This window comes from Trichosurus vulpecula, chromosome 6, assembly GCF_011100635.1.
Source record: "Trichosurus vulpecula isolate mTriVul1 chromosome 6, mTriVul1.pri, whole genome shotgun sequence".
NCBI lineage: Eukaryota > Metazoa > Chordata > Mammalia > Diprotodontia > Phalangeridae > Trichosurus > Trichosurus vulpecula.
In genome coordinates, this window is record NC_050578.1 from 135,717,386 (window position 1) to 135,736,570 (window position 19,185).

A 19,185-nucleotide genomic window follows, 5' to 3' on the forward strand; every position below is an offset into this window, starting at 1 on the left:
CCCGGGTATGGTACTCAAATCTCCAAAGAAGAAGTCTAAAGGACCAAAAATTCATGCTATATGAGAGGTCCTTTAAGGATCTGGGGATGATAAGTCTGGAGAAAAGAAAATTTGAAAGGAAATAATGGCTATTTTCAAGTAATTGAAGTTCTGTGATGTGGAGAAGATATTAGGCTTCTTCCACTTGGCCTCAGAAGCCAGAACTAAGGAATGATGGATGGAAATCACAGGTGTGAATTTACCTTTGAATCAAGAAATACTTCCTCACAATGAAAGGTATCTGAAAATGGAATGGACTTTTCCAGGAGGAAATGGATTTCCTAACACTAAAGTTCTTCAAGAAAAGACAGACGAGTACTTGTCAAGACTATTGAAAGGATTCTTGTTCAGATATGGGTCAACAGAAAGACAAAGCATTTATTACATGCTTACTACATGCCAGGAACTGTGCTAAGTATTGGAATACTATTATAAGCAAAAGAGAATACCTGACCTCAAAGAATTGTAAAGGTTGTTTTTTTTTTTAATTCCACATCATTCCTTTATTTGCTTAAGAAAAGATATAAAAGGGATAAAAAAGTAGAGAGGCAGAGAGGATTAGGTTATACGGCTTCTGAGAGCTCCTACTCTGAGACTTTGTTATGCACTAATGAATAGATTGACATATTGCTAGGAACTGATTTAAATGGTATTCCCATAATAGGTTCCACTTATCAGCTATCATTGTCATCCTTAGTTTTGACTATAGTCAACCACTGGGGCTGAAAACCACACAGCCTTTAATGGCACATAGTGTAAAATCTTCTCCAAGATGGCCACCCATTGGCAACTAAGTTCTGGGGCAAAGAAAAAAAAAATCACATTTTAATGGTTGAGAATAATCTGCATTTTTCCCCCCTTAAACAGCATACCTCAACTTTGGAAAACAAAACATTTTCTTTTCCTCTCTCCATTTTCACTTCCATCTCCAGTGCTGATTTTCAACTCAAGCTAAACAAACATTCCTTTTACATGTAATGTTTATAGATTTTTACAAATATTAGCAGCTTTGTTTGAGCGATCCAAGCCAGGGTTATTTGCTTGGTGCCCTACCTAAGCAAAATTGTTTAACTCAGAAGATTGCAGAAGTCTGAGTAAATACTGGGAGCCATGTGCTTCCTCTTGGAACTGGGCCCTAAAAACTCAAACCAGAATGGGGAAAACAAAGACCAAGTTGAATTACTGAGAAAAAGCAAAAGGTGCCCAAGAAAAGTAAAAAAAAGAAAGAAAAAATGTGATGGCTGCAAGAAAGCCCAAGCTACTTTGATCAAGTTACTTCTCCTCTATAGGTTTCAGTTTCCCTGAGGGGGGTCCACCATAGGCCCTCTCATTATCTTCCTACACTCTCCTTCTGATGTCACCAGCTTCTATGGTATCAACTACTAACTCCATGGGGACTCCCAAATCTACAATACCAGGCTTCATCTCTCTCATGAGCATCTCTAATTGCTTACTTGAAATCTCCACTTGAATTCCCCTTAGGCATTACAAATATAACTTGTCCAAAACATAAATCTTTATCTCTCCCCCAATCTCACCATTACTCATAACTTTCTATTTTGAGGGAAATACCATTCTTCTAGTCAACCAGACTCTCTTCCTTGTAGTCATGTAGCCTCCATCATCTTGAATATCCAATTGGTATATTTCATGTCCTAGACATCGATTGTATCTGTCATCTTCTCACTGCTTACATCACAACCCCCCTCCTCTAGGTCTTCGTCCCCTCTTGCCTGGATTACTATAACAGTTTCCTACCTGAATTTCTTGTATTGAATAAATAAGACTTTACTTTAATCCACATATCAGTACTCCCTCCATTGACACAAACTCACTATATTCATTAGTAGACAGTTTCCATTAGTTGTTTATTTTTTTTCTTTGTAGGAGAGGCAACAAATTTATCAATTTTGGTTAACTGTCAGATGCTGAGCTTCTTAGAACTTACTTTGGATAGTCTTCAGAAAGTAGAAACACAGTCAGTTCCAGGCTTTTCCTGCCTGCTAAGATCTACTAGAGACTGAGCTTCCTAACATGGCTTTCTAAGACCCAGGCTTACTGATACATTACATCAATTTTCTTATCAATCCACAGGAATTCATTAAATCATTAATATGTGCCAGGCCTTGGAAATATAAAAACTGAAATAATTCATACTCTTAAGGAACTTATCTGAAACTTTCATAGTGACATTTTCTAAAAAAAAAAAAAATAGAAAAAGAAAAAAGAGACACACCAACATTATTAGCTAAAAATAATTCCCAGTATCCAAAATGTTCTTAGAATGGCATGCACTTCTCCTAGCAGGATGGAACCATTATAGTGCCAATGTTACTACTGACCATTTCCATTAAATTGATGCCATCTTTGATAGGTTTGGCAATGGAAACATGATTAAAGATAGCCATCATTAACTTAGGATCTGTTCTCTGCTTGGGATGAGGCTTCCTGCCTTGTGGTTTCCACCAATGACCAAATTTCACCTTCTGGAAAGACTTCCCTTGTCCTCTGAAGCCCACCCCCACCTCCTCTTCCTAGAATCTCCCCTTTAAGATTACCTTCCATATACTCTGTGCAGGTCTAGTTAGTATGTACATAATTATTTCAGTGTTGTCTCCTCTCATTAAGATGGGACCTTCTTCATGACAGGCATCATATTTTTGCCTTTTTCCTAGTACTCAGCATATAGTAAGTTCAAATAAATTCCTTTTGACCGACTGACTAATAACCTTAGAGCTCAAGTTCTTCTGTTCCTCACTATACATAAGGACCTGAGCACAGTCAGAGCTACATTGGGTCCATTAGGTGCTATCTCTTTCTACACCCATCATTCTTAATTTTCCATGTCCATCAAGAAATAGGAGGCCAAAGGACTATCTCTGACCCAGATTCCTATTGTATTTTGAGTCATTTAGACTTACTGGATTCTGGTTCTGAAGACCTAGTTACTCCTCCTGAAGTTTCTCACCCCAGGATCTTTAATTTTGACAAGCTGCATATACTTTCTAACTGTTCACTCTACATTCACTGACTCACAAATCATCAGCACTTTTTTTCTGATCTCTGAGACCTTTGCATTAACCCTGATACTAGCTGGCTTTTCTCTTGGTCCTGGCTGTATCTTGACTACCTTTCTGTCCCCACCAGAGTCAGCCTTGGGCATTGTGGATTTTGAAATCTGGTTCTAGTATATACACACATACCATTTGCCACACATGTACACATACATAGCATAACTGAAATTTAAATAAGATTTAGACAAAAGAATCATGATACCAAAAGGAGTAGATCTATGATTTCATTCTTTTAGGGGATGCATAGAGAAGAAAACTACCTCTACCAGCAAAGATCAGGACCTCCTCTCCAATGTTTAGTCTAGGAGAATTGCCTAGATCGCTGAGAGTCAAGTGACTTGCCTGGGGTCACACGACGGTATGTGTCAGAGGGAAACCTCAAACTCAAGTGTTCATAGCTCAAAGGCCACAGTGCCATGACTGCCTCTTAATGAGACAACAGCATCTTAGAGGCCTTTTTTAGCTCCAAACTTGTTTTCTTTTAGGATATATACATAATGAATCATTGCGGTTTCCTTTTAATCTCTGGAATGCTAAAGCAAAGCTTTAAGCCTTGTTAGAAAATTTAAACCTTGGATGCTGTGTACCACATGCACTAATCTGTAAAGGCAAAAGGGATGAAAATGTAGAGCAGTCCTCATTACTATTTATCCCTTTGTATGTGTTTGCATGCAGTGACCAAGCATGCAAGTTTTCTGGGTGGAACTCGGGCACTAATTGCATGGCTGACCAACTGGCAAGAAAGCAGATTGCAGAATTGAAAAATGCCTTTTCCTTTTCTTACAAGGATGGAGATGGTCCTAAAAGAAAGCTTTAATGGGGTCACTTGGGTAGAACCCCCATAGACTAAATTAAAAGATTTGGTTAATGAAGAGGGTGTTGATGGTAAAGCAAAATTGACTTCCAAGAATTTTTGACAATGATAGTCAGAAAAATTAAAGGCACAGATGGCAAATAAGAAATTGAGGAAACTATCATGTGCTTGATAAAGATCGTAATGGTTATAATGCATTCAGCAGAACTTTGCCAAGCGATGAAAAACCTTGGACACAAGTTCATAGATGAAGACGTTGATCACAGAAGAGAAATGACCAAGGAAGTAGATCATTATTATGAGTTCAAGTAAATCATAATGTGTTTGTACAAATCATGATAGCAAAGTGAAGAAATCTTACAGAATTGTGTAAAATTTCTTGTATAAAATTGGTTGTCTTTTCTATGTAACATTTATAAAAACTTATCGATACCCCCACTGTCAAAAGGATATCCATAGATGGTAATTAGCTCTTCATTCCTTCATGATTTTCTTCACTTTTCTTTACCATCATTGTCCTGAAACTATATTTTAGAAAAATGATCAAGTAGCATGTTGTCATGTGGGTTACTCTTGAGATAGCTAAACTTTCTGCAATCTAAACTTAGAGTTGGTCAAATGAAGGAATGCCTGGGCTATGCCTTTTTTTCTTCCTTTATTCCTTCTTTTTTTTCTCCCTCACTTTTTTCTGTCTTTTTTTCTGAGTTGTAATGCTATGTTAGACTATAGACAGTCAAAAATATATAGTTTAAGTTTTAGTATTTGCAAAATGGGTCAATCATCTATTTTTTTGTATTGATGTTGTACCAGAAAACATTTTCTTCTATTGTCATTTACTTTTAGAACTTTGTTTAGCCATTTTTTTTCCAATTTCCTAATGGCATAATTTTTCTCAAATGCACTCTAAGTTGTATGTTTTAATTAAAACTACAATTTTTTTAAAATCTTCTATTGACCTAATTAAACAAACTTTCACTAAAAGATGGTTAAATAAATTCCTATATATGCACATGTACATCTATAACATACATATATACCCATGCATATATAATATGTAAATTTATATGTGTGTATACACACATATATGCATGTGTATATAAACACACATATATGAATGTGTGTGTACATGGACACACACACAATACATACTCATCTGGCATAAATTTTAGCCTTGGAAAAGATGTTTCTCATTATGTGGTACTATTTGAAATCCAGACAAAGTATAGAGCAGGTAATATCAAGAAGTATATTCCAAGGTATCATCAGTACTAAAGTTGAGGTAAAATTTTATCATTGAAAGGCTATGCACACTGATGGTGGTGAAGCCAGAACATTTTCTGTGACCTCTTCCTGGGAATCATGAGCAGAAGAGTAAAGATTAACTGCTGTAGAATGACAGAGGAAGGGAGGGGCTAACAAGGTCAGCTGGAGAGAGCTGTGGGGTCAACACTGCAAATGATGGTCAGTGAGACCAACTGGTTCTGGCGCAGAGCAGGAACCTGCCTATTTCATCTTCTCCTCTGACAGTGAGGTAATGAAGGAGATATAAACAAGCAAATAAACAAAAAACCAAAACACTTTTGTCATTTTACAGTGACTAGGCAAAACAGCTGGCATTTGGAACCAATACTTCTCATTTTCATTTCTATGTTATTTAAACTGTTTTAATGAAACTAGGTAGCTATCAACCTTGATTCTGTTTGTCTGTGAATGTGTGCGATGGGACTAAGAAAGGCAAGGCTTGAATCCACTGGAAGTGATCTGGATCCTTGATTTCCTCAGCAAATCAGAGGCTGGGTCATCTAATTAGGGAGAGAGTTTGTGCATGTTATAGCCATATAGTGAAGGCTATTCAGACACTAAACATTTCATTTGACCTTGTTATGAGAAAAGGGGATTAGGCAAAAAGCCCATGAGGCTTGGGGTGCAGTGGGGTAGGAGGGGAAGGGGTAAAGAGAAGAATTCTGCTTCTCCCTATGGGATCTGAGACAACTGGAGCTTACTGCCACTTTTAACCTAAGAACACCTTGGCACCAGTTGCTCCCTATTACTGTTGACCTTGCTAAGGTGGAGAGGGAGAATTATGGCATGTGTCTCTGCTTTGCAGCAGTCATGGCTAGGTAGCTGACCTCGTATGGAACTAAGGAGCTAATTCCAACACTCCTCCAAGTAAGTATATACATTTTGACTATATCTAAAAAAAGTGTCATCTTTTTATGATAATAACTACAGGCCGCATTTCTCTAGGACAGAAACATTTATAAATTCCTTTTCCCTCAATTCCCCTATCTATCATCCTGGAACTAGCTCTTTTCTTCTGCGACAAATAAAGACTAACATTCTTCATTCTATCTGCTCATTGTACGAAGAATCAGTAGCATGCATTTAGATTCAGTACAACTCAGATCACATTAACTTTTTGTATGTCAAATACATACCACTGAAATCCAAATATCAAAGTGAATGGGATTCCATAGTAACTACCTAGCATTGCCATTTATTATTTAAGATTGAAATAATCCTACTTTCTTACCCAAAATTACTTCATTTGCTAGAAAAATTGTCCTAATTTGTATCTTTCCTTGTTTTGTGCTCCCCTCCCCCTCTCTTTCCTTTTGAAACCTCTGGAAATTCTTCAGCCATGGGCCTGGATTAACTGTTTCAGCATATCCCACACATTTCATCATGTAGCATACCAGAATCTATTATGGTTTGCAAGTGACTCATGCTTTTGCTATGAGAAAGCCAGAATAAAGAACATTTACATTTTTAAAAATGCCTCAATAGTCAGTACAGGTAAGCTGATCTTGGATTCCATTAGGTATGTAAAGGATTTTGAATCCAGCATACTCCTACACAAGGGAAATGATGTCTTATTATCCTGCCATTGATCTAAAATGAGGGTTACCTCAAACTGGAAAAAGTAAAACATTTGGGGGAAAAAAGGAAAAAAGTTGTTTGCATGGAGCCTCTGCACAAAATCTGGGCAGGTTTGGGTGAGAATCATAACTGTCTACCAAGAAAAATAAATAATGCAACTTCTCTGTGAGGGTAGGAACTCTTTGGAATATGCATATGTTAAATAGAGAGCTGAGATTTCAATATATGATAGGAAATGTATTCAATCCAATTCAATGATCATTTATTAAGTGCCTATTATATTCTAAGAAGTGGGGAAACAGATTCACAGACAAAACAGTTACTGGCCTCAAGGAGTTGTGTTCTATTTAGTTTTTATCTCACATAAAATCCGGTTTTCTCTACAAAACTTCAGACAGTCAGTCATATAGCCTTTATCAAGTGCCAGGCACTGTGCTAACTTCTGGGGATGCAAAGAGAGGCAATAGACAGTGCCTGCTCTTGGGGAGCTCACAATCTATTCCATTAATGAGCATGCCATTGATTACTGACTACTATGCTGTTTTTGTATTCTATAAGACAGCAATCTGAACTTTAAATCATGTTGCACTAAAGACAACATCAACATCATTAGGATCCGGATTCATGATTTTGTAAATATTGGTAGCTTGTAATACCTCTATAAATCAACAGAGAAGCTAGTTGAGACACTATCCTGGCCATTGAGAAGGTAAGTGACTTAACCAGAGTTGTATGGAAAATAAGTCAGACTTGGGATTTTTAAACATTCAGTGTAATAAAGCAGAAACTGGTCTGGGCTGCATCTGAAATCAGAGAATCTGGGTTCTGATTCTGCCTCTGTCATTTACTGTGTGACCTTGAACAAGTTAATTAACCTCTCTAGGCCTCAAGAGGTTGTATGAAATGGCCTCCAAGATTGCTTCTAGCTTTGAGTCTGAGAGGCTGATACTCCAAGTCAGGTGGCCTCAAATAAAACAAATTTAAAAACATTGTCTTAAGAAAAGAAAGAACAGCAACAAGGACTGAAGATCTACTGCTTGACTTAACAACTCTGTAAGTCTCAGCTTCCTCAACTAAAAAATATGGGTATAAGATGCAGTACCCAAGAGGGTCCCTTCAAGCCTACAATCTCTGAGGTCAGTCCAAAGGGATTTTAGAGCCTGAAACATTCAGTAACAGATGAAGAAATTGAGGAAATTACATGGATGTAATTAATGGCATAGTAGGACTAGAACCTGGGGCTTTTGACTCTTGGTTTGATGGTCTTTCTCTTGCACCAGGATAAATTCATCTGAGAGACTTAAATTCAGAGAATCTTGTATACCCATTGCACTTTACATTGATTCCTCAGCTAAAAGTGGGTTTATCTGTATTTTTTTAAATTCACTAAATAATTTTACAAACAGATTTATGACATATAGATCATATATAGAAGAATCTGGAATGTTGGGAGGCAAAGGTTAGATGCTTCCATTTTATGCTCAGCTGGGCTTAATTTAAAAAAGAAAAACATAAATTCAGTCCAGTCAACTTAATAACTAGCACTTAAATGATACTTCAACATTTATTAAGCACTTTACATGTTATTTCATTCGTTTCACAACCCTATGAAAAAAATTTCACTTTACAGATGAAGAAACTGATTCTTAGTGACATCAAGTGACTTGCCCAGAGTCACATAGTACTTGAGGCAAGGTTTGAAGTCTGACTCCAAGGCCAGAACTTTATCCAAGATGCCACCTAGTTGCCCTTATAAATATTCATTAAGAAAGTCCTAATAAATGTGGCACTATACTAGTCACTTGGGATACAAATTAAAAATAAAAGTCACCCTCCTCAAGCAGCTTACTTTTTTCCAGACTAAAAATAAACAAAAGATGGATAATATATTTTAGAATAGATTACTCATCTAAGTTACACGTATGTAATAGATATGACAAACTGAACAGTATTTTCAAAGTCAATGCTTCAGTCTCCGACAGCCAGTAACATAAGCTCATGAGGCTGAAGTATCTTTGTACCAGGAAAGGATGTACAAGCAACAGGGGAGCCTGGAGGGGAGCCAGCCTCTACAAGAATGACCAGAACTGAGGGCAACACACAATTAACTCCACTCTTGACAACCAAATTCTTGTGATGGTTGTCTGAGTGTGTGGTGACATAAGAGACAGAATTCATGTGCTTACTATGCTGCTCAGAAGTCAGAACCAAATAAGGATATTTATTTTTGAAAGCAGAGACAATCATGTGCAGCCACATCAACTTTTTTTTTCATGAATCAGAGCTGTTTATGTGTGGTGTAATTGACTATGCTTAAAAAAAAGACAAAAAAGTTTTCAACTGTAAGCTAAGAACAACAATTAAGTTAAAATATGCATAGTATGGGGAAATTTGTGGAAGTTATGACACTGTACTTAAAAACACACACTCCAGATTTTGTATACAAGCAAGCATTCATCTAATTGTGGACTTTTTTCACATGCAAAGCATCCTATAAGAATTAAAATGTCAAGAAGATGCCACAGCATTTTTTTCAGGGTTTTGATTCTCTCTCTCTTCCTCTTTTTCATTCCCTCCCTTCCTCCTCTCACTACTTTGTCCCATTCTCTGTCTCATTCCTTCCCCCCTCTCCCTTCCCTTCCCTTTTCTCTTCCCCCTTCCTCCTTCCCCCTTCCCCCTTCTCCCTTCTCCCTCCCTCCCCCCTCTCTCTGTGTATTTCCCTCTCTCCCTTTCTCTTTCTTTCTTGACCTCCTTCCCTCTCTCCTTTCTTCCTTCTTTCCATATTTCAAGACTCAGTTCTCTGTCTCTGTAACATGAAGGAGAACAAAGCTAAGCCTTCTTCAACATGACAGTCCACGTATTTTTAGAGGTCAACCATGAAGGCTAAATAAGCCCAATTCTTCCAAACAATCTTTCTATGGTATTGGGGTTTTAGCCTTGCTGATGAACTAAGATCAAGATCAAAATGTCCTAGGAGTCAAACAAACCCCCCAATATATTTTAGAGGTGCCCTAGACTTAACGGCTTGTGGAAATTGGTAGGAGATATTTTCCTTTCTCCCCCTTACAACTGGCCAATTTCATTAATAAGCTCAACAACCATGTCTGTCAGTTCTTTCAGTAACAGAGAATATGAGTCATTTGAGCCAGGTGACTTGAATGAATCAAGGGCAGGGAAGTCCTCTCTGATCTCCTTATCACACAGTGGACACTCTGTGCTGAATCTGTGGGACCATATAGACAAAAGTCTTACAGAATCGGCATATATGGATAAGTTGTGATCTGCATAGTTGAAGAGGGAATGTCCAAATCAAGGGGATCACAGATTCTTTCATGTTTTTGAGTGTAAATAATTCTATTAAAGGTGATGATGATGATGATGATGATGATAATGATAAATGACAAAGCTTATTGATTCTATTTCTAGTAGAATAATCTTTGTATTCTGTTCATCTCCAGTGAATTAAGTGATTCAGAATTTAGAAGTTGCACTATTTAGGAGAGAGTGATTCATTACAAATGATGAGCAGTCAAACCAACTGCCATCCACTCTTCCCATTATTATGTCAGCAATAAAGACAGAAAATTAACAGTGAGCTATTTATGGTCAAGAGACTGATTGATTAATGGGTTGTCTGACTACATATATACCCTGCTCCACCCACAGAAATTGGTTCTTTGCTAACCAGGGAGGAGATGAATAATTTTCTAGTTATTATAATGATTTGGTGCTTGATAGAACAATTTGAACAAATGGCAAGAGGCAGAAATCTTGGGTTGCCAATGGCCAACGAAGATATAAACAACAAATGCTAACAGAATCCATATTAAGCACACCAGAGGACATGCAAACAACTTTCAGTTACAAGTCCTACCCTGCTTAAAGCATTGGCAATCTGGCTGGGGAGGCAAAGCCATGTTGGTGATAAACAGAACAAGTCAGGGCCAAAATGTGTGGCTCAACCTCCAGATAGTAAGAGTGTGGACAAGGGTGGGATGAATTAAAACTAGGGGAAGATCTCATAAAAATTCAGTACACAATATCAAAATGGATAACTATGTGATTTCATTAAGATGTACTCATACACACACACGTATGCTTTTACACAGTACAAGGGAGAAATGCATAATCATTTTAGCAGAGAAAATACAGGAAAATACATAAAATTGGATACAGCTCTAGCCATGAAATGTAATCGGCACTAATGGATGTTGCAGACCTCCTCCACGAGTGGTAACTGACACTGGTGTTCATATCATCATTTTTTTAAAGTGAACTCAGCTGGAGGAACTGAAAAACTTCTAATCATCCAAAACAATGTGCTGACAACAGGTAATCTGAGGATTTTAAAGATGTAAATGTGTAAGACCAGGCAACAAGGGCTTTGCTTTAGGGCACTGAAAGCCTTGTGATCCTCCAAAGCCTGGAGCTACCTCACTCCTTTCACCTTAAGCAATGGCCACTGTCTTGCAATTTCAAATAGGAAAACAAGACAAAAAAAGAAATTTCCTACAATATGTCTATGTTGAGTTGGTCCTGTTGCTGTATAGGAGAGGGCAAACCTTAAGGATTTCATGGTGAAACAATGTGCCTAGAGACACATTGTCTGGGTGGATGAGGCATGATGAACATGGGGAGGGAAAATGTCAAACAGTTTTCTATCCCTACCAAATATCATTCCATCTGATAACTGTTCCACATCTGGGCAAATTTAGGCACTTTCCTCTTTTCATATTTATAGTTGGCAAGAGCCTGCCCTATGGTGGGCTGTCAAAGAACTGAGATATGTAAGTGTGATGGTGTCAGAGTGGCAATTTATAATGTTACTGACTCAGACCAAGGAGATGTACTTTTCCAATGAGACATCTACTTGTGCACCCACTTGTCAACCTACTGAAGGGAGAAGGGACCATTTTGCCTTGACCTGGTCTTCTGACATTGTGTGTTAAAGAAAAATGGTAAAAGAACAGGAATTGATCAGTTTTATACTGGGAAGCAACACCATGTTTTCCCTTTCATCTTACTCTTTAAAAAATTGATCTGAGGGCAAAAAGGTGTGGTGTTTATGTGTGTGGGTGAGAACCGTTGTACAAATGTTACTAATTCTGGTTCAAGTCAAATATGGCAATACGTGTATGCTGCCATTCTGTACTTGAAACTATGGGTATTTACATGCTTAAATGTAGGAGTAATAAAGATAAAGGACATTTTGTTTTGAATATCAAATGAATAAAAAGGAAAAGTTAAGTGATAATGAAGATTTCTAAAAAGAATTGTGAAGTATGAAAATGTAAAATTAATTAAAAAGTATACAAATTCTAAAGATAACAAGATAAAGATACAGATTTCATGTTACAAATTTAAATAAAAGTAATATTTTTTTGGAGGGGGAAGGCAGGACAATTGGGGTTAAGTGACTTGCCCAAGGTCACACAGTGTGTCAAGTGTCTGAGGCCGGATTTGAACTCAGGTCCTCCTGACTCCAGGGCCAGTGCTCTATTCACTGTGCCACCTAGCTGCCCCAAATGTACTACTTTAAAGCTAATCTTAGACTCACTATCTAATTTGGCAGAATTATTCCATATGCCATCCATTCAAGCTATTTTCTGATGTCTTCACACAACCACTAGATCCACCCACTGCAAGCCAACAAGAGAATTATGTTGTTTTCATCAAAGATGCTGACGACTATGATGTGATGAGAAGAATAATAATCACCATTGATAATTATGACCAAAATTAATGGCAAACTCATTGTTCACATGAAACTATATGAAATGTCTAGATGCTGATATTATTGTTGACATCCTTTGGAGTGTATTCCACTGAGAGACACTAATGTCGTCCAGATTTTTGTTTTCATTCCATCCTGTGGTTCTTTGATCAAATAAATAAATAAATAAAAGAATGAATGAATTAATTAATCAATTAATGGATAAATGAATGAATGAATAGATAGATAGATAGCAATAAGTGTATCCTTAATATAAAGTTCTTCCTCCTCCTCCTCCTCCTCCTCCCCCTCCTCTTTTTTTCATAAACTTCATCATGAAAGGACAACAAAAAATTAAAAATTACTAATCCCTCAGGTCTGTGAAAGTTAATTAGGACATGGAAAATAAACCTAGTGGTTCCTTTCTCTAGACTATCTTTAGTTAATAAAGTCTGTAAGCTGATTCCTTTTTATCTAGATGTTTTATGGGCATATTTCCAAACGGTTTTCTTTAGTTACACAGAAAGCAGTTTCTTAATCCATTACAACTATGATAGTTAATAGCTTTAGCTTGCTGATTTTTTTCAAGATGAGGATAAAATGATAAGCTCGTTAATCCATTGTCATCTGTCTCTGATAAACCATACCTAAGAGGAACAATTACACTTAACCTCATCATCGCCCCAGCAGAATTCCTACTTATGGCTTTGAATTGGAAACTCAAACCGGGTCCTCTTCATTCCACTTCTGTGCCTTTCAAATACTAGAACTCCACATTGGGTCAATTGTCATTCTCGTGCCCTCCTCCCCATCTCCAGCAAAATATGTAGTGGAATTCCTCAAGGAAATGGAGAAGAAATGCAAACCTCCTAAGAATTCTCCATTTCTAAAAGGCTCACTATTTATAGCTAACTCCAGGAAGACCACTCTCCCCACAATCCTTGTCATTTTTAAATGACTGTAGTAGTATCTGTATAGAAACTACATGGGCAAAACTTTTCAGCAGAACATGTATAACTAATTATTAAAGATCTCCATCATGTTGGGTGCATCCTTTAGGATTCAGAACAGGGGTTCAAATCCAGAATCTGCCACTTGCCACCTGTGTGACCTTGATCTAATCAACTCCACTTTCTAGGCTGAGTTTACTACTCTCATATGTAAAATGAAAAGATTGGACTGGGTGAGTCCCTAACTAAGGTTCCTTCTCAGTTTAAATTCTACACTTCTATGATATCTGGAAAGGAAACTTGGGAAGTTTTAAGCTATTCTCAATATCTGGTTATGGCAGTTCTAATTTTGAATTACATATCATTTAATCTGATGGCTAAATAACTCAAAAGAGCAGATCCAATTTGCATATTTTCTCATTTTTAGGGATATTTAAATTGCCACTTCAAGGATTTGTGATTTTGTCATTGTGAGTCCTCAGTGGAGGAATGCAGATCAGATCTTCTAAAATTTAAGAGCTGATAGTTGTTGTAGCTAAAGACACACAGATATACAGTGATAGACAGACAGACAGACAGACAGACAGATAGACAGATAGATAGATAGATAGATAGATAGATAGATAGATAAATAGATAGATAGATATAAATAGATGGATCCCTCTGTATCAAACGGACGACTTAAGGTAGTAGTCATCTCTTGACACTTAGTTACACATATAATCTGTCATCCAGACCATGTACATAGCCTTGATAACATGATGGTACCAGCCTCTGAGTTTTCACACCATTGGCCTTGCCTCTCAGAACCCATAACCAAATCCTTGCTATGATGGGGCATCAGAAAGTGATTTTAGTGTGAGATAAAACATAGGCTAAGCAATATATATGCTGATGAACAAATTAAAATGAGAAAAAATAGGGAAGGTTTAATTTCTTTAAGAAACTACCCAAGAAGACCTGAGTTCGAATCCTACCTCTGACACATATTGGTGGTGTGACCTTAGGCAAGTCACTTAACCTGTCATTGCTATAGGCAAATCTTTGAGATTATAATTTGCAGAAGAGGTTTACACCTCATTGAAAGAGGGAGTTTCCTCATATGAGAGTTCCCTTACCAATGAAATTATCAGTACGTTCCCTAACCTTAAGAAACCAGATACAGAAACACATATTTATTGTGGAAATCAATCGCTTACATAGCCACCTATACAGTGTTCTGAGGTGATCATTTATCTAAATCATAGGCTCATAGATTTAGAGCTCTAAAGAACCTTATAGGTTATTGTATCCAATTGCATCTGTTTATGGATATGGAAACCGAGGCACAGGGAAATAAAATTTCTCAACCAAAGTCACACAGATTGTAAAAGGCAGAACTGGGATTTAAAGGTCTTCTCACTCTAAATCTCCTTGCTTTCCCACTCTACCATGGTGACACTCATTAGGTCAGACTTTCTATATGAGAATATAAATCTCTATCAATACTCTCTCCACTACCTTTTTGGTCACTATATTTTAGAGTTAAAAGATAAAAGTACTAGATGGTGCATTGGTACAGAAAATTCCCAAGTGAAGAAACTCTCTCCACTAATGCAGGTTGGCACCTTCAATAAACCTTATAGTCTTTTTAAATTATTACTTCATAGTGTCTTTAATAATTGCATGCCTCAACTCTCATATCCTGTACTTAATATATGTTCATACTTTCTTACTTTTGTGTATTTGCTTACATGATTATTTTTTATTTAATATTTTATTTTCCTTCAAATACATGTATAAACAATTCTTGACATTCTTTTTTTTTTAATTTCTGAGTTCTAAATGTCTTCCCTCTCTTTCTCTCCCCCCCACTCATATTGAAAAGACAAGGAATTTTATATAGGTTATTTATTAATACACCTTATAGTCTTAAGGAGTTGCCTAGAGATATGAAAGGTTAAGTGTATACATATATATATATCACAGTCAAGCCTCAAATCCGGATATTACTGGCTCCAAGACCAGTCAGCACTTCAAAAAAATAATTAGATAACTATGGGTGAAAAAGAAGGAGGAAACAAATTTCTCTGTCTGATCTGATTCCTTTGTTGTTTTCTTCTAAAAGCCTTAGCAAGAGTAGAAGATCATCAGATCTGGAGTGATCGAATCCCATTCCCAGAATGTTATCATGTATACAGGCATCCCCTTGCTTAACCACACAATTGGAGGAAAGGAGAGAAGGCCATACAGACAATCTAAATTAGCAATAATTCAATTATTTTTTCACTCTATAATGTACCCAACCTACACTATTTTGAACATATATACATACTATGTGATGTGATGTGATGTGATGTGATGTGATGTGATGTGATGCAATGCGATGCAATGGGATGCAATGCAATGCAATGTGATGTGATGTAATATATGGAGACATTTTAAATCTCAACCCCACCCCCTTGGCAGTTTGACTTTGTTTTTAGGAGTTTGGAACCCAGGTTGGAGATGGCAGAATTAAGCCACTAACATAAGATAATATATCTAGAAAGAGAATATGCCTCAGTAGCCTAAGTAGGGTCTTAGCTTTGCAAATGAGAAAATTGAAGAAAGAGGAGGTAGGCAAACTGTCTCAGGTCACACAGAGGAGGAAATTGAACCCTGGTCTTCTTGGTTCTTAAGCCACTATGGTCTAACAAGCCATTTAGCCCACTAAGCTAGCAGTTCTTAAACTTTTTAGTCTTGGGACCCCTTTACACCGTTAAAAATTATTGAGGATCACCCAAGGAATTTTTTTTGTTTATGTTTGTTATACCTATTGATATTTACCATATTGGTATTTGAAATGTCTCCATATTATTATTAAAAATAATTTTGACCTTGAGAAATCTCTGAAAAAAGCCTTAGGGGTCCCTTTCTGTTGTTGTTCAGTTGTTTTTGGTCGTATTTGATTCTTCCTGACCCCATTTTAGAGTTTTCTTGGTAAAGATACTGACACGGTTTGCCATTTCCTTCTCCAGCTCATTTTACAGATGAGGAAACTGAGGTGAACAGTGTTAAGTGACTCCCTTAGGGATACACATCTTGTAAGTTTCTGAGTCTGGATTTGAACTCAGGTCTTTCTGACTCCAGGCCCAATGTTCTATCCACTATACCACTAGCTGTACCAAGGGTCCCTAGGCCAAAGCACCATGGCATTTTGTAGTTGAGTTTGAAACACAACAAAAATCAGTATCCATGAAATATTTTTTTCTTTGACAAAACATTAAATCTTTTTAAAGATAATCTCACATTCATCAACACAGAGAAAGTAAATTATAGACCAATTATCTAATGAACATTGATGCAAAAAATTTTAAATAAAATATTAGCAAAAATATTGCAGCAACTTATCATGAAAATTATACACTTTGATCAGGTAGGATTTATATGAGGGATGCAGGGATGGTTCAACATTAGGAAAATTATCAGCATAATTGATCATATCAACAATAAAACTAGCAGAAACAATACGATTATCTCAATAGATGCAGAAAAAAGCTTAGGACAAAATATAATACCCTTCCTATTAAAAACACTAGAAAGAATAATAATAAATGGAGTCCTCCTTACAATGATAAGTAGCAGCTACCTAAAACCACCAGGAAGCACTGTATGTAATGGGGATAAGCTAGAAGCATTTCCATTAAGATGGGGGTGGTGAAACAAAGATGTCCATCAACACCACTGTTACTCCATATAGTACTAGAAGTGTTAGCTTTAGCAATCAGAGAAAAAAAAGAAATTGAAGGAAATAGAATAGGCAAAGAAGAAACTAAGTTATCACTCTTTTCAAATGACATGTTGATATAGTTGGAGGATCTTAGAGCATTAAATTTAAAAAAATCTTGAAATAATAAACAGCTTTAGCAAAGTTGCAGGATATAAAATAAATCTGAAATCATTGGCATTTCTATATATTACTAACAAAGTCCGACATCAAGACACAGAAAGAGAAATTCCATTTAAAGTAACTGTAGATGTTATAAAATATTTGGGAGTTTACCTGTGAAAACAAACCAAGGAACTATATGAACACAATTACAAAACACTTTTCACACAAATAAAGTCAGATCTAAGTAATTGGAAAAACATCAGTTGCTTGTGGGTAGGCCAAACTAATATAATAAAAATGACAATTCTATCCATATCAATTTACTTATTCAGTGCCATACCAATTAAACTACCAAAAACTATTTTATAGAGCTAGAAATAAATAATAACAAAATTCATCTGGAAGTACAAAAGGTCCAGAATATCAAGGAAATTACTGAAAAGAAATGCTAGACAAGGTGGCTTAGCCATACCAGATCTTAAATTGTATTACAAAGCAGCAATCATCAAAACTACTTGGTATTGGCTAAGAAATAGAGTGGTAGATCAGTGGAATAGGTTAGACACACAAGACACAGTAGTCAATGACTATAGTAATCTATTCTTTGATAAACCTGAAGACTCCAGTTTCTGGGATAAGTACTTACTATTTGACCAAAACTTCTGGCAACACTGGAAAAGAGTATGACAGAAATGTCATAGACCAATATCTTACACCAAATACCAAAATAAAGTTCAAATGGGTACACAACTTAGATATAAGGGCTGATACTATAAGCAAGCTGGGAGAACAAGGAATAGTTAATCTGTCAGATTTATGGAGAATGGAAAAATTTATGACCCAACCAGAGATAGAGACTTTATAGAATGCAAAATGGATAGATAATTTTGATTACATTAAATTGAAAACAAACAAAGCCAATGCAAACAAAATTAGGAGGGAAGCAGAAACCTGGGAAAGATTTTTTTATAATCACTGTCTCTGATAAAGACCTCATTTCTAAAATATATAGAGAACTGAGTAAATTTTATACGAATACAAGTCATTCCCCAATTGATAAATGGTCAAAGGATATATATATATATACATATATATATATAGGCAGTTTTCAGAGGACGAAAATAAAGATATCTATAGTCATATGACAAAAATGCCCTGAATCACTATTGATTAGAGAAATGCATATCAAAACAAGTCTTATGGACCATATCACACCTGTCAGATAGGCTAATATGACAAAACAGGAAAATTATAAATGCTGGAGAAGATGTGGGAAAATTGGAACACTAATGCAGTATTGGTGGAGTTGTGAACTGATCCAACCATTTTGGAGAGCAATTCGGAACCGTGACCAAAGGGCTATAAAAATGTGCATATCCTTTGACCCAGCAATACCACTCCTAGGACTGTATCCCAAAGAGATCATAAAAATGGGAAAAGGACTTACATGTACAAAAAGATTTATAGCAGCTCTTTTTGTGGTGGCTAAGAATTGGAAATTGAGGGGATGCCCATCAATTGCGGAATGGCTAAACAACTTGTGGTATTCAAATGTAATGGAATACTATTGTGCTATAAGAAATGATGAACAGGCGGACTTCAGAAAAACCTCGAAAGACTTATATGAACTGATGCTGAGTGAGGGGAGCAGAACCATTACACAATTACAGACACATTGTGAGATGAATAACTTTGATAGACTCAGCTCTTCTCAGTAATGCAAGGTTCTAAGACAACTCCAAAATGTTCATGATGGAACATGTTATCCACATCCACAGAAAGAATTATGGAGTCTGAATGCAGATCGAAGCATACTATTTGCTCTCTCTCTTTTTTGTTTTACTTTGTTTCTTCTTTTCTCA

The 19,185-nt window shown here is 36.5% G+C and overlaps 1 protein-coding gene across 1 annotated transcript in view; it reads right to left on the reverse strand.

Annotated features, from left to right (window-relative positions):
• FAT4 (FAT atypical cadherin 4) overlaps positions 1 to 19,185 on the reverse strand; it is a 237,901-nt gene that overhangs the window by 137,082 nt on the left and 81,634 nt on the right. The window lies entirely within an intron of this gene.